Source organism: Drosophila hydei, unplaced genomic scaffold (genome assembly GCF_003285905.1).
Source record: "Drosophila hydei strain 15085-1641.00,03,60 unplaced genomic scaffold, DhydRS2 tig00000149-arrow-pilon, whole genome shotgun sequence".
NCBI classification, from domain to species: domain Eukaryota; kingdom Metazoa; phylum Arthropoda; class Insecta; order Diptera; family Drosophilidae; genus Drosophila; species Drosophila hydei.
The window spans coordinates 5,135,001-5,148,691 of record NW_022045678.1 but is presented as its reverse complement, the minus strand read 5'-3'; the positions used below and the strand labels follow the sequence as shown (position 1 = coordinate 5,148,691).

General features: G+C 35.6%; 1 protein-coding gene across 1 annotated transcript in view; it reads right to left on the bottom strand.

Moving 5' to 3' along the window:
• LOC111592570 overlaps nt 1–6,137 on the bottom strand; it is a 42,203-nt gene extending 36,066 nt beyond the window's left edge. Inside the window, exon 1 of the mRNA XM_023304871.2 lies at nt 5,832–6,137. The gene's annotated coding sequence lies outside the window, so the exon portion shown is untranslated. The remainder of the gene's footprint in view (nt 1–5,831) is intronic.
• Between the last annotated feature and the right edge of the window lie 7,554 nt (nt 6,138–13,691).

The following is a 13,691-nucleotide window of genomic DNA, read 5'->3' as shown; positions in this document are numbered from 1 at the left end:
TCCAAAGGGAAAGAAAAAAAATTAAAATGACAGCCATTTGAGGACCCGGAAACTGTGGTTCTGGCTGCTTGGAAGCTTCTTCTTTTTACTTTTCTTTTTCTTGCTGGCGTGGCTTCAGTCGTACAAGTTATATAATAAAGCAACTTGGTGGTGTAATTGGCAGTGCCATAAAAAGCGAAACGTCAAGGCAACCCCAAATGAAATTTAATCAAGTGTTAAGCAAATGCACAAAAAATACTTTTAGAAATAGTTTGTTGGCAAAAGGTACTACGGCTAAGTGTATGTATGTATGTGTGTGGGTGCCTTCAGGCTGTATTTGTTTAGCTTAATTAAAATACCCAATGCAAATACAACACGTGCGGTTAGTAAGCGACCAAAAGCGAAATACATATTTTTATATATATTCTTTTAGCCGTCTTTACCCTATACCCATTAAAAATGCAACAAATGGGGTATGTTGCAATGACTGATAACGTATGTCATAGACAGAGCCAAACAACTAAGGAGATTATATTATTAATATTCACAAAACTTGGCATTTCTATTTCTATAACGATTCGGGTTTAGCTAAGGTTACCAAGTTCAGTTGACTTGTGTAATCAATGGATCCCATCGTTTCTCTGACATTATTAGTATCGATTTTGATCTGTGCTAATTCGCACATTTGGAATAATTAGTATGCCTTTGTAGGTACTCAGGTATCAATCATATGTCCAACTATTTATTTATAAGAGCGTCTGCTCTTTCTATCTACCTAGCAATCCTAAACATGTTACTCTAGCTTGAGCCCCCACTTGTGTGCTCAAATATCACAAATTTTATCTAAAATTAAAAATTGAGTTTTGACATAAGTTGAGAAGATAGTTTGCTTCCCTATGTACTAGTTCCCGCGTGTGTCTAGGGTATTAGCCAGTCTGTTTATTCTCTCCGCATCCTGTTGCTTGTTTTCATGTTTTTTTTTTTTTGCGTTGCATTCGCGGCGCGCAGCAGTGGTCACCTGCTGCTAACCATAGGTCTGCTTTATAGTCAGCAAAAAGCAATTTGGTCTGGTGGCTAACATGAGGCCCCGCACCAGCCCATTTGCACCACCAAATCATCTCTGCATGCCTTGCTCTCCAGCCCTTTGCTGTTGTCTGTCGCTCAGCAGCAGCTCAAACAAGGCATTTCGAGTTGCTGTTGCTTTGCTGCTGTTATTTTGCGGCGTTGATACCCCGCTGACTTTGGCACTTCAATTTTATAACGACAGCAACAGCAAGCGACACCAACCACAACAAAAACAACATCATCGTAACAAAAGGTTGAGGAGACAGAGCCACGTTGTCCGCGAATACTTGGCACCTGCCTAATGGTCTGTGGCTGCCTTTGAAAATTCGACAGCCCTCACATAAAAGTGAACTTTTTAGAGGTTGGATTATTTTTTAGTGACATTAAGCAAATGCAAACTTTTAAGTGCATTATTTAGGCTATTAAATTTGTTATTTTGGCTGACGTTGCGTATACTGGATGAGCCATGCTTAATGCGAGCAAATTCAGTCTCTAAATTTATTATGATGGCTTATTGCATCATTGAATCACAGCCGAAGGCATTAAATTGCTTCTTTTTTAACTACTTTTTTTGCATTGATTGAAGTGGTGAAAATATTTATGACGTTAGATTTATTTTGATTTACTGTTTAAGATAGATGTTCAGAAATATATATTATATTTGCTCTAATCTCATAAGCTACCGCCAGTTAAAATTTCTAATTGTAAGAAAAATAATTAAAATTCGCAAAACAAAAACTCCAATGACTCAACGACTACAAAAAGATTTAGATGAATTTAAGTCTTGTTACCATTGAAACTGTCTGTTAGTATCTTAGCCTGACACCCACCAAACTTCTTGTCATTGGTTCTCAAAAAAATAATTAATTTTGAGTAAGACAAATCAGTATATAAAACATTTAAATATTATTAAGGCCGAATTTTCCGAAATATTAAATGCAAAAAAATATGAAAATGAAGTCATTTAGCCAGTGAAAGGAGTAACAGTGGAAGTGCTTTCCGTTAACAACTGCGCAAACAACTTTTTCCTGCTTTCTTATAATTTATTCGAAAAGAAATGATGCACATTCAAGCTCTTGTAGCTCTTGTAGTTGGCATTTGGAATACTTTTGCTGCTTTTAAGGCATCGTTTCCGCAATCTTGAGCATAACATAATATGTTCTTCCGTGGCATGTCATTAATCAAGAAAGTCGCCAGCCAACCGCATATATTTCATAATTTTGTGGAGAGAGGAAGCCCAACAGAACTTTTGCTAATGATTGCATGCCACGGCCATAGTTTAATCCCAGCAATCAAGTAGAGAGAAGAAAACTTTCCCTCTGGCTGGAGCTGATTTTCACACTCTCCATGCAGATATTTTTCTTTCGTTTTTTTTTGTTTGCCAACTGCTCAGGGCGCACTGATTAAGCTTGGCATAGCCTGATGAACAGTGGCGTGCCACGCCCACTAACACCCACGCCGCACTTTAATTAAAGGCGAACAAACTGGATGGAAACGCCCGCATAGCCGCAAAAAATGTCAAGCTTATGCCATCAATCAAAATGCTTAAATAAAATGTTTGTTTTAGCTGTTTGCCAAGACGCAAACAGGCCAAATCAGGCTCAAGCAGTCCAAAGGAAGAGATTGGCGGTGAATGGGAAGCGGAAGGCAGGGCGTATACTTAACAATGTATGTTATGTATTTTCCATGCCAATTGAGCTCTGCAAAGACACCATTCAGCAGATGGGGTTTCACTTTTGATACGCCCCAAAAAATGAAGAGACAATAAAAACATTGTTGTTCTCATTTGATGTGCTATACCCAGTTAAAAGACTAAGTGGCTATGATACCGAAATGTTTAACTATGTCATGACTAAAAGACGGCAGCTGTTAGATCATAAATAATCTATATTATTTTCAAATTGTACTCAAATTATCTAAATTAGTTGGAAATTTAATTTCACTAATTTTGTATTTTACAGAACCTCTACAGAGTATATTCTAGTCATGCTACTTTATTCAGAAAATGTTTCATTCTGTGCGCTGTTGTTGTTATTCCCCATTGAAGATCAGCTCTGACAACAAGCAAATGAAATTTATTGCCTTGTTGTGATAAATGTGACGCGTCTGTCTAACAAGGACACGCCTCAAAATGTAACCAGGCAACAACAGTCAGCCAGGCAGGACATTTCGAACTTCCAATTGGATTTGTATTTTAGGAAGCAAAAATACCTAAACGTAAAAGCCGTTGCGACAACAGGTTAACGCGCCTTCAAAAAAATGTATAAAAACGTATAAGCAATGCAGCACCCTCAAAACGGAAATGAACAGTTTGCGAAATATAGAAAAATATGACTTTTAAAGCAACTTATTTTTTCGAATGGCACCTCAAGAATAGAAACTATAAATATACGCGCTCAGCTCTCTTTTGCGACTCCGACTTCCTCTTAAAAGTTTCAAAGATTATTTGCCACCTAAAAATAGTCTTCTACTGTATATAATCCCTTAATAACAATGATTTTCTAGGGGAATTAATTATTCCTTAGCATAACTAAATTGAGCAGAAAATTGTACAGTAAAGCCCAATAGAAATTGACCAGCTTATGTTATATTTTTTCTCTTAGTAAGCCTAATAAATGCGAATTACCGCCTAAGCCAATCCTCGTCTATATTAGAGTCGCATTTGTTATTCCCTGCCACAAAAATATGTATTGAATTGCCTATCATATCATGATTTGTTATATCAAAGATGCAGATCAAGAAAGGCCTAATTTGAAGCAAACGCTTTATTATAGTAGCTCTGTACCTTAGTACCTAAACGATAATTAATATTATTTGATGATATCTAACACAAGTTACTCATAACATTGGCTTAAAATGATAAATGTATCAGGGAATTATGATAAAAGCTCCTTTTAGAAATATCAATTTGATCAAGATTTTATCCACGTTTATAATTTACTGCTTAAGACTATTTTCAATTTACCATCATTCATAAATTTAGATTTTATTATTTTAGTATAGTACTTTTTAACTAGGGCTTTTTTGCAGCTACCTTTCAACCATAAAAAAAATGCATTGAAAATTGCAACAGAATTTCTTTGGGTTGCAACAGCGCGTATGCTTGATATTTGTTCGCTTTATTGAAAGCTTTTCCCCACTTAGTCGTTTGTGTTGGAAATGCTATTCTTGTTCTTTTTTTCCATTGGCATAGCGCAATTTTCATGCCGCCAAAGCCTGCAAAAATTTCGAAATACCTGATGGATTAAAATTGGCCGGCAATTCTGAAAACTGCATTTGCATTTCTATTTCTCTCTTTTTTTCCGAAGGTTTTTTATGCATTTCGCGCTGGCGAACTTGGCGGCCAGTTTCAAGGCTTAGATAAAACCTGTTGGAAATTAAGGCGCAGTGGTTCACGATTTTTGGCAGTCAACGTGGCTAGCGCTGTCTTTTGACAGAGCCTTGCCCATTCCTCTCGGTGATTCAGTCAGGGCAAAAATATGTGCACAATTCCTTTGTCCGCGCGGCACTGTTCGCTTGTCTGCCACCTCCTCTTGCAGCTTGCCTCGCTGAGCGTCTCTGTGCGCTTGGCTTTAAAGTTAACCTCAACAATTTGGAGCAGTAAGCATTTTTGCCCACACTTTTACACGGCCTCATATTGCGCATACGTCACGTGAACGTTTGCCATTTTTTTTGTCGTGGGGCAATAATCGTAAAAAAAAGTAGAACAAATTTTGAGGGTAGAATACCGAAGCGAAAATACTCTTATAACTAAATAATATTATTTATTATATAGCAAGCAGAATACATACAGGTCTGATGTTCTCTTCTCAGGTAATTGTTAACCTGAGAGTAATACATAAGTCTCAGTCGTAGCTCAAAAGTATGAAGTCTGCTACGTCTCATAATTGTTGGATGTTTATTTAAGAGATTAAATTTCGATTGCTAGCTTTTACATAAGCTGTGTCTCATCCGAATAGCTTTACAAACAGGTAACTGACTTAGAACCTGCCGTCAATACGTTTTCTATGCATTTTGTAAATACCAAATTATATTTAAGCCAGGTATACGTAACATATTTATTTATTATCTTGGGAAATGTGAATAAATGTGGTGCCTTAGCCTGAAGCTATAGCCAAACGCAACCAATAAGCTGTCAGGAGGCTTGTAGATCCATGCCCAGATAGACTTTCTTATAGCGAATTTATTTTATTACCTTTACCAAAATTTTAAAAATTAGTTTATATAAACTTTGTGCAGAATTTCAATTTGTTTTGTGGTTATTCGTATTTGAAAACCACAAAAAGTTCAAAAAGCACAAATTCGAGGAAAATCAAATAAATATATGTGAAATAAATAAAAACATGCTAGTCAAGTAGTACCGAATGCACAATACACTGTTCACAGAGTTAGAGTTACAAATGCAACAAAATATTATTAGAGAGACTATCGGATGACCTTTGCAGTCTATGCTATATAATTAAGTCAGTAGCTGTTTAGTAGCTGTAACTGTTAGTGGGCAGCATGGCAAATAGTCCGGGTTACTTCAAAGCCAATATACTCGCTTTCACTTTGCGAACAGTGTATAATTAGCACTAAATACAACAAGCAAAAGAACTCGTGGATTTAACATGCAAACGAGTTAGATGTGAATTTGAATTTGATTTTTCTGTGTCGGGGTAGCTTTACGGCTAGTTAGTTAAAATATTAAAGAAGTGCTACGTGCAGGGATTTGCGTCCGCTTTTAGCGGTTAAATTGTGTTGGTGTATTAGTGTATGTGTATAGGTGTCTAGGACTTAAGACTTACCACAATGCGTCGAACACGTGTCATTTTGCGATATTCGCCCAGTTTGAGGCCGCAAAGCCAAAGCCGCCTTCTTCAGTTTTGTTTTCTCGCACAAACAGCGACGGCAATTCAACAGACACTCAACTCAACAATTCGCTACTTTTTATGCGAAGCAACTGATAACTGATTAACTACAGTAGACTCGTCCTTAACAATTAGCAGATTTTTAAAGAACTTTCAGTTTGTTTATATCCCCTAGTTGGGTCTCCAGACACGCGTTTCGCGTTGCCTTTTAGCCAGTTAGTTATTTTTTGATTTCCTTTCCTCGAACTGATTATCGACCGCTGCGCCAAACGTCTCAGATGAAACTAAATGTGCCCCGAGATTGGCACACAGATGAAATACCCCCTGGAAAATTGTGGCCAGGCAAAACGGTAAAAAAAGAATGCGGCAAAGAGCGCCACTACAGCTCGCCTGCCTCTCTCGCTCGCTCTCCATCACTCTCTCTATAAGGCTTTCCTCAATGCTTGCGCTCAGCACACGCTGCGGATGTATATATATGTGCTTTGCGTGTGCACAGTAGGAACTGTTGGCCTATTGCATAGCAAAAAATATTTGTTCTCTATTTTCTCATAAAAATATATATAAAAAGGTTAAAATATGAAAATAAAGTAAGATACAAAATAGTTCAATAGCAAGACAGATATATATATATACTAATATTAATAGTTGATTTGCAAATTGACTTTAAGAATTTGAAAATTTGACTTAATTTTGTAGAGCATTTTCATTTTAGTCGTCTAATTTTAGTTTGCTCGAAAACATACATTTTTTAAAAGCAATAATTTTATCAAACAATCTTTAACCAATCTTTAGGAACGTTGCATAATAGTCCATAGAACATACGTATTTCACATAAGGGCCAGGTAGAGTTTTCGTGCAGTGTATTTGTAGAAGAGAGCGAGAGTGCGCATAACACACAGAGAAAGAGAGAGAAGGAAATGGAGACAGAGAGAGAGAGAGAGAGAGAGAGATAGAGAGAGCAGCAGAGAGGCAAGTAAGAGGAATCGCTTGAAAGCTGGCCTTTTGTTTTTGCCACTGTTTTTGCATTATAAAACTTTTATTTTGACAAACACAAAAAGCACGGAGCCAACGTCAAGGTGGGGATGAAAATGGAGGCAAAGGAAGAGGAGCTGGCTAAGTGGGTACGTAGCAGTATCTATATATGTGAGTGTGTTGTGTGCGTTTGTTTATTTGCTTGTTTTGTTACATTATTTTTGGTGGGGTAGAGAGTGGCCTGGGTAGAACGCGAAAGCCAGGCAACGACTGCAAAGACAAAAGCCGAGAAATTCAAAAATCACGCGCTGCAAACTTGTTGAAGAAATATTTATGCAGCCGCACATGTGTTCGTGAGTGTGTGTAGGTGTGGAAAATTGGCGGTGTGGAGGAGGGTAGGCGTTTAGACGTGTGCTTAGCTGTATGAATAACTCTGAGTTGCGCTTTAAACCTGCGGCAGTTGCTTCAACTAGCAAACGGGTCAAATAAAGACGTTGCAAGGTTCGGGTAAAAAGGGAGCGCACACTCATTGTATGTTGGTAGCTGTGTATGAGCGTATGTGCCCAAGTAGCTGGCACACACACATACAGTATTAACAAACATATATTGCAAAGCGCAACATGTTGATTTAACACGTGTTCCCGTCGCACGTGTGTGTTTACATGTGTGTGGGTGTGTGTGTGTGTTGTAATTACTGCATGTCGAGGAAAATGTAATTAATTAACTCTATGCTAATTGCAATTTGATTGCACAAGACAGCTAAAGGGTTGACTCGTTTTCCAGCAGAGAAATGATGGAATATTTTCAGTTACATTTTGCAAGTCGAGTGTTTATAAAATTAAAATTTCTGTTTATTCAAAATATTGTCAGACAAAATTAGCTGGGCTGATATATGTTAGATACATAAATATTTATTTGTATTAGCTAGACACATATATATAAAGTAACTTTGCCATTAAACCAATTTTTAGTTTAATTGGTTTGCTCGAAGGCCATATATTAAATAGTTTAGAAAGTTGCTGTCGGGTGCTACCGACTGCATAATACTCATTCACGGTCTACAAACTGGCAACTTGCAAGACTGTGGAGGATATAGTTCCTCAAGTAGGCGTGCTCATAACATTTTATAGACAATCCTTTCGAAGACTCTTGAATACATTTTCTGACTTAAACTCCAAAACTGAATAAATTACAGAGTATATTCGATATGGCACAACACCAATGTGGGGAAATGTTGTTTTCGATAGAAGAGGTCAGCAGTAATAATCAATAATCTAAGTTTTAATTTGTGGCTTACTCTGCTCCCTAAGGGCCCAAATATATAATCAATAAAAATATAAAAATTACTCTAGCAGAATATCCAATTTAGCACGCTCCCAATGAGTGCAGATATGTAAATAAATTTACTGAAATTTTACTAACCAAAAATCAAATTATATTTTTGTGAAAGTTTTTGTGCTAAAACGAAAATTATGATTCAGAAAATTCAAAAGCTTTGGGAAAACTATTTTTCCGTTGGCTACATTAATTAAAAAAAATAGGGTCATCGACGGCTTTCTTTGTTTGGTTATATCAGATTATATATTGTAAGTCACATGTATTATAAATAAAATAATAAATATTTGCATCACATTAAGACCTTAAGCCGATTAGCTTACTATGGTAATTACATCAAATATCAATAATTTTAGCAATTGTCTATGCCAAAATGAATTAAAATAAAGCACTTTGATTTGCCTGCCTTTAGCGTATCAGCTGACTTTAGCGAGGAGAGATCTTTCAGTTGAGTGTCTTGCAACAGACAGACAGAGGTCCATATCTATAAACACTTGAGTCCATAGACTCATCAGCATACATATTGATTTAATGATTCTGCAGCTATTTACTTCTGTCTGTCATATGTATTTCATAGTGTAGGATTGAAAAGTATGCTATGATATTGCGTGGGCGGGGTCATTGATGCCGCAATGACCGCCGTTGCGTGCCCCAGTGGCCTTTGAACAAGCTGTTCGCAGCGTGCCACGTGTCCGTCCACACTACAAGGAACTCCTTCCTTTAGTTTGCTCAATACTCTGGCACCTATTTCGCTTGAGCTGTATTTTTAGTTTTGCATTGTGTTTCTTGGTTGCTGCTGCCTTTTCTTTATTTTCCTTGATGTGATTTTTTTCTGTTGTTTTTCTTTCGGGGGGATTTCTGTTTTTGTGTGCTCGCATTCGTTTCTGTTGAGCTTTGGGGCTTTTGGGGGTTTTCTTAGTTGCCTTTGATTGCTTTAAGTTTTGCTTTCGGATGATTGCCAGCGCTGAGCAGAAGGCGTAGTAAGATTCTGATATGGCAGTGATAGCTCTTTGAACTAAATGATAGCCTTATGCATAAGGGGCTCGACATGGCTGAAAAGGCTCCAGGACTTGGGGCTTAATGGGGATTTTCTGTCCGGCATTATGTTGGCTTAGTGCATGTGTGTGTGCTCTATTAAAGATATAGATTGGGCTCAATAGAAAATATATTTTATTTAAATTCAGCGTTTATTCCAAAATTAATGAAATACCAACAGAATTTCATTTATCATATTTATTAGATAGACTAACGAATGCCAAACACAAAACGCTATCCCAATTTTATGTTAACAATGCAGCAAAATACGCATTATCAATTTTATTGCCACCGCAAATGCAAACCTATTAAGCCAATTATGGTATTTGCTGCAATTTATTTTAAAACGCATAAACCGCGGCACATAAATCGGCTTATGTTTGTCTAAATACAGCCTTGATTATTATATTTAATGTAGATAGTTGGGGTGAGCAGTGGCCACGGGTTCACGGAAACTAGGGCCACTAAATGCAACCAATTATGACTCATTAATTCCATATTTTTATGGCTATTGAAATAGGATGAAAAGCGTGTTATTTTTTTATACGAATGCATGTAACAGGCTGCAGTAGGTGAGGTCAACCACTAGGTATACAGATTTGTAATCAGCATCGATTTGGGAACCTTTAAGAGGTACATGAAATTTTTTCTAGATAATTGATTAAGTTTTCGTTTCTCAGAAAATAATAAAAGTCTATTTAGCTCTGTTACAGTTATACTAATAACGTTTTAAAACAAAAAATAAAAAAATGGAATTGCGAATACAAATCTTAAAAATTACGATCCGTTTTATTAAGAAACTTCAGTTGTCAACTACTTTTCCAGCTTAAGTTTAACATGTGCACTTCAGTTATAAGAGTAAGAAAATTTGCTACATAAAAAACATAAATCACTTCCAACCAAAGCAGTCTTGTTATTTCCCTTTACAATATTTCTAGCCACTTAACTGTATCTAATGTGTTTAAGCAATAGCTTTTTATTTAATTTTTTTTGCATTTTATAACATAAAACTCTTATTTCGTCAGTGGCCAATTAAAATTTAATACATATATCTAAACTGTCAACTACTCGAATTAGGAGTTTAACAAGTCCCACATGTCAGGTCAGATGACTATGGAAAATAATAATAATAAGAGTTGGGTCAATTTGCATTTTATGTGCATACAATCATAAGCTACTGTTGCGCTTGGGCTACAGCTATAATTTATGCACTACATTGTCAAATACACAGTTTCTAACTGGCCAAAAACAAAACGAATTTGCTTTTAATTGCCATACACTTGAAGAAAAAGCTGAAAAGCTTACAGCCTTACCGCTGCAAAAGCTTAGGTCATGAAAGGGGCATTCAATAAAATTATTTTCAGACTATTTCTGTAAACATTAAATCTGATTACTTATATAAAACAAACTCTACATTAATTTATTTAATAAAATAAAAGAAGGCACATCAGTTACCATATAAATTTAAAAAACTGCCATCCATCTTTCAATTTATGCCAATGTCAAGCTTATAAATTCTTAAAGAGATTTTCCCAGTGTTTTGAAATCGTTTTGGAACAAATCGTTTTGAATTTTCAATCAGTTTTCAAAATGCAACACGCACATTTTAAGAGCTACAAATAAGTTTTCTTTGCTGGTTTTGTTGGCTTTTTGCCTGTTTGCCCATTTGGTTTCTATTATCACTTTTCAGTTTTCCATTTTCCGGCTTGACTTTCTGATTTCAATTGCAAATGAACTTTCAATAGCAGCATTTCTGCATATTGTTTTCCAATCTTCTTGTCTAACTGAAGACGCCTCAGGATGCGCTCACCGATGTGTACATGTGATGTGCAAGTGTGTGTGTTAATGTACTGCAAGGCAATATAGAAACACATACGCACACGCACACACTCACACACACGTACATGAACACCACATGTCAGCCACAAAAAACCCAACTGCAGCTGTTGAGTGGCATTCACTAAGCGGATTCGCCTTCGTATCCTGCCGCCATTGCCTTCCCTCATGCCCTCTTAAGTTATTTCTAATTAAAGCGTAATTGTGTAACATCTTGTGCTATGAGCTGCCTCGCTAACACAACGGTCCACACAATTAGGTTAAGTACTAAAGCTCCAGCTTGATAACAGATGTTACCAATAAAAATATAAACCTAGAGTCAAGAAAATTGAATTGGTTTCTTTAATTAGTAATGCTACAATCAAATTGAACTGATGAGCATAAAAGCTCAGATAATTCTCGTTCCTTATCTCTAGCTGTTGCATATTTAATATAATTTTCAACTTTTTTGTTAGCTAAAATTTGTACATTGTTTTATAATTATTTATAAATTTTAAAAAATTTAATATACTATTTTATAGTAATTTTTCTCCACAGTTTGTTTATATCGTATCCATTTAGAAGCTTATTTAAATTGAGGAAAATCTTTGCTTTTATTGTGCTGTATAGCAATTTCTATCCAATTTCAACCAACGACAAGCCAACAAGCCTAAAACTGGTCTACAAGACTGACAAATTGCTCTAAATGCAGGCTGAGAATAGAAGGCAATATGCGACTGTTATTTAAGTGCGTACGTGTGTATCTATGTTTATCTGTGTATGTGTGTGCGTGTGTGCGCGTGTGCGTGTTCGTATTAGTGCAGTGGCCCCATCTGCCAAAAGCTGAGTTGCAACAATACAGCAAACAAGCCAAAGACAAACCGATGCGGCCTAGTCCCATATTTACATAAAGAGAGAAATGTCGAGAAAACCAACCAACGTGGCCAAGTCACGTTTGTCGGTCACAGACGGCAGAGTTATTGAATCAGTTGGTCCGAGTGAGACGCTTAAGTCAAAGATAGCAAATCAAAATTATTTTACTATTCCATAAGGAGTATATGTAAATGAAGCCTGAATCAGTATGAAAATAGCAACAAACTTGTTCTTTGGAAATATCGATAAGAAGTTGGACTGCTGAAACTTAATTTTAAATATTTTTGCTTTCAAAATGATAAGCAAAGAGAGAAATATGCCAAATATCTACGGTGATTCGACTTTTGGAACTTTGAAACACAGATTATTGATATTCAAAATGATTTTTTTAAATATAATATATATAAATATATAAATATATGAATTCTTTCTCTTCTCTTATCAAATAACACGCATTCGCAGGGGCAGCTACGAATTGATAAAAAATACTATCTCATATGCCTAGGGAAAGTGATGAAACAGCGAATCAACTTTAGAACTTATTGTATCTTAGAAATTTTTCTTAAGTCGTAACTGTTGCCTGAAGAGACATTTAAAGTTTTCCTGATTGGTATCTGGCAATTTACAAATCCTAAACTAATGCTTCGCCCATCGTTTTTGCTGGATTAATTCACAAATTTGTCTCCACATATTCACATATATATACTTGTACACATATGTCTGCCGCACAAGCTCGAAAGATTGCATTTTACTGTACATTTGCTGGACTTTTGAAAGTGAAATAAATCAATTTCTAAACATTTGCCAAAGTCCATTTAAGTTGCAGCTTGCAATTTGGAACTGTCAAACTTGTGGTTTTTCCAGATATACATGATATACTCCCAATGTATACGTATTTTATTTATATGCTGTAACTTTTAATTACTTTTTTTTTTGGGGTACATCGAACTTACGCCCAGAATAGCAGAATTTATTAAAACAATAAATAAATTCTGCTATTTTTTTTTTTTTGACATTTAAATTAAATTTTATGCTTCACACATTCGTCAAGAAGTCTTTTAGCTTGTTGCATAAATTTGGAGGCATATTAAACTAATAAACAAAGTCAGACCTATTAATATATAATATATAATGCTTCACTTAAAAGAGTTCCCCAATTTGCACAATATAACAAGTTAGTGAACTGAGTTAGTTTGAAAGTCGTTTGCAATTACTCAAATTTATAACTAATTCAAAACTCCACAAATAAAGCTCGTTTGTTGGCGACCGAATGACTGGGACCGCCTGTCGACATGGGCCAACTTCTTTTATGTGTAAAATAACCTGTAAAGGTTGCAAAGATAGGGTATAATGCTTCTGCTTGAATATATTTAATTTGTTGGTTACGATTTACATAGCAATTGATTAAAGCCTTAAATATTTTTGATAATTATCTATAGGCACTATATATGTGTTAATATTTTAGTATCTCAATTTTAGAGAAAATACAGCAAATATTATTTTATTATTATTATTATATTATATTATTATTATTATATTTTATTTATTATATTATTAAATACACAACTTCTTAGTTTCGTTAATTTATCATATATATTTAATAAGAGCCTCCTGCCCACTTCCCAATTCTCTCTTTACTCGGCTAAGTACAGGGAATATTCTAGTCTGACACAGTTAAAAATTTTTAGCTACAATTTTTGGGATTTTTATAGTGATTCATGCAGTTAAAGAGTATATGGGTTTTGTAAATTTTCCATTTTGCTGTCT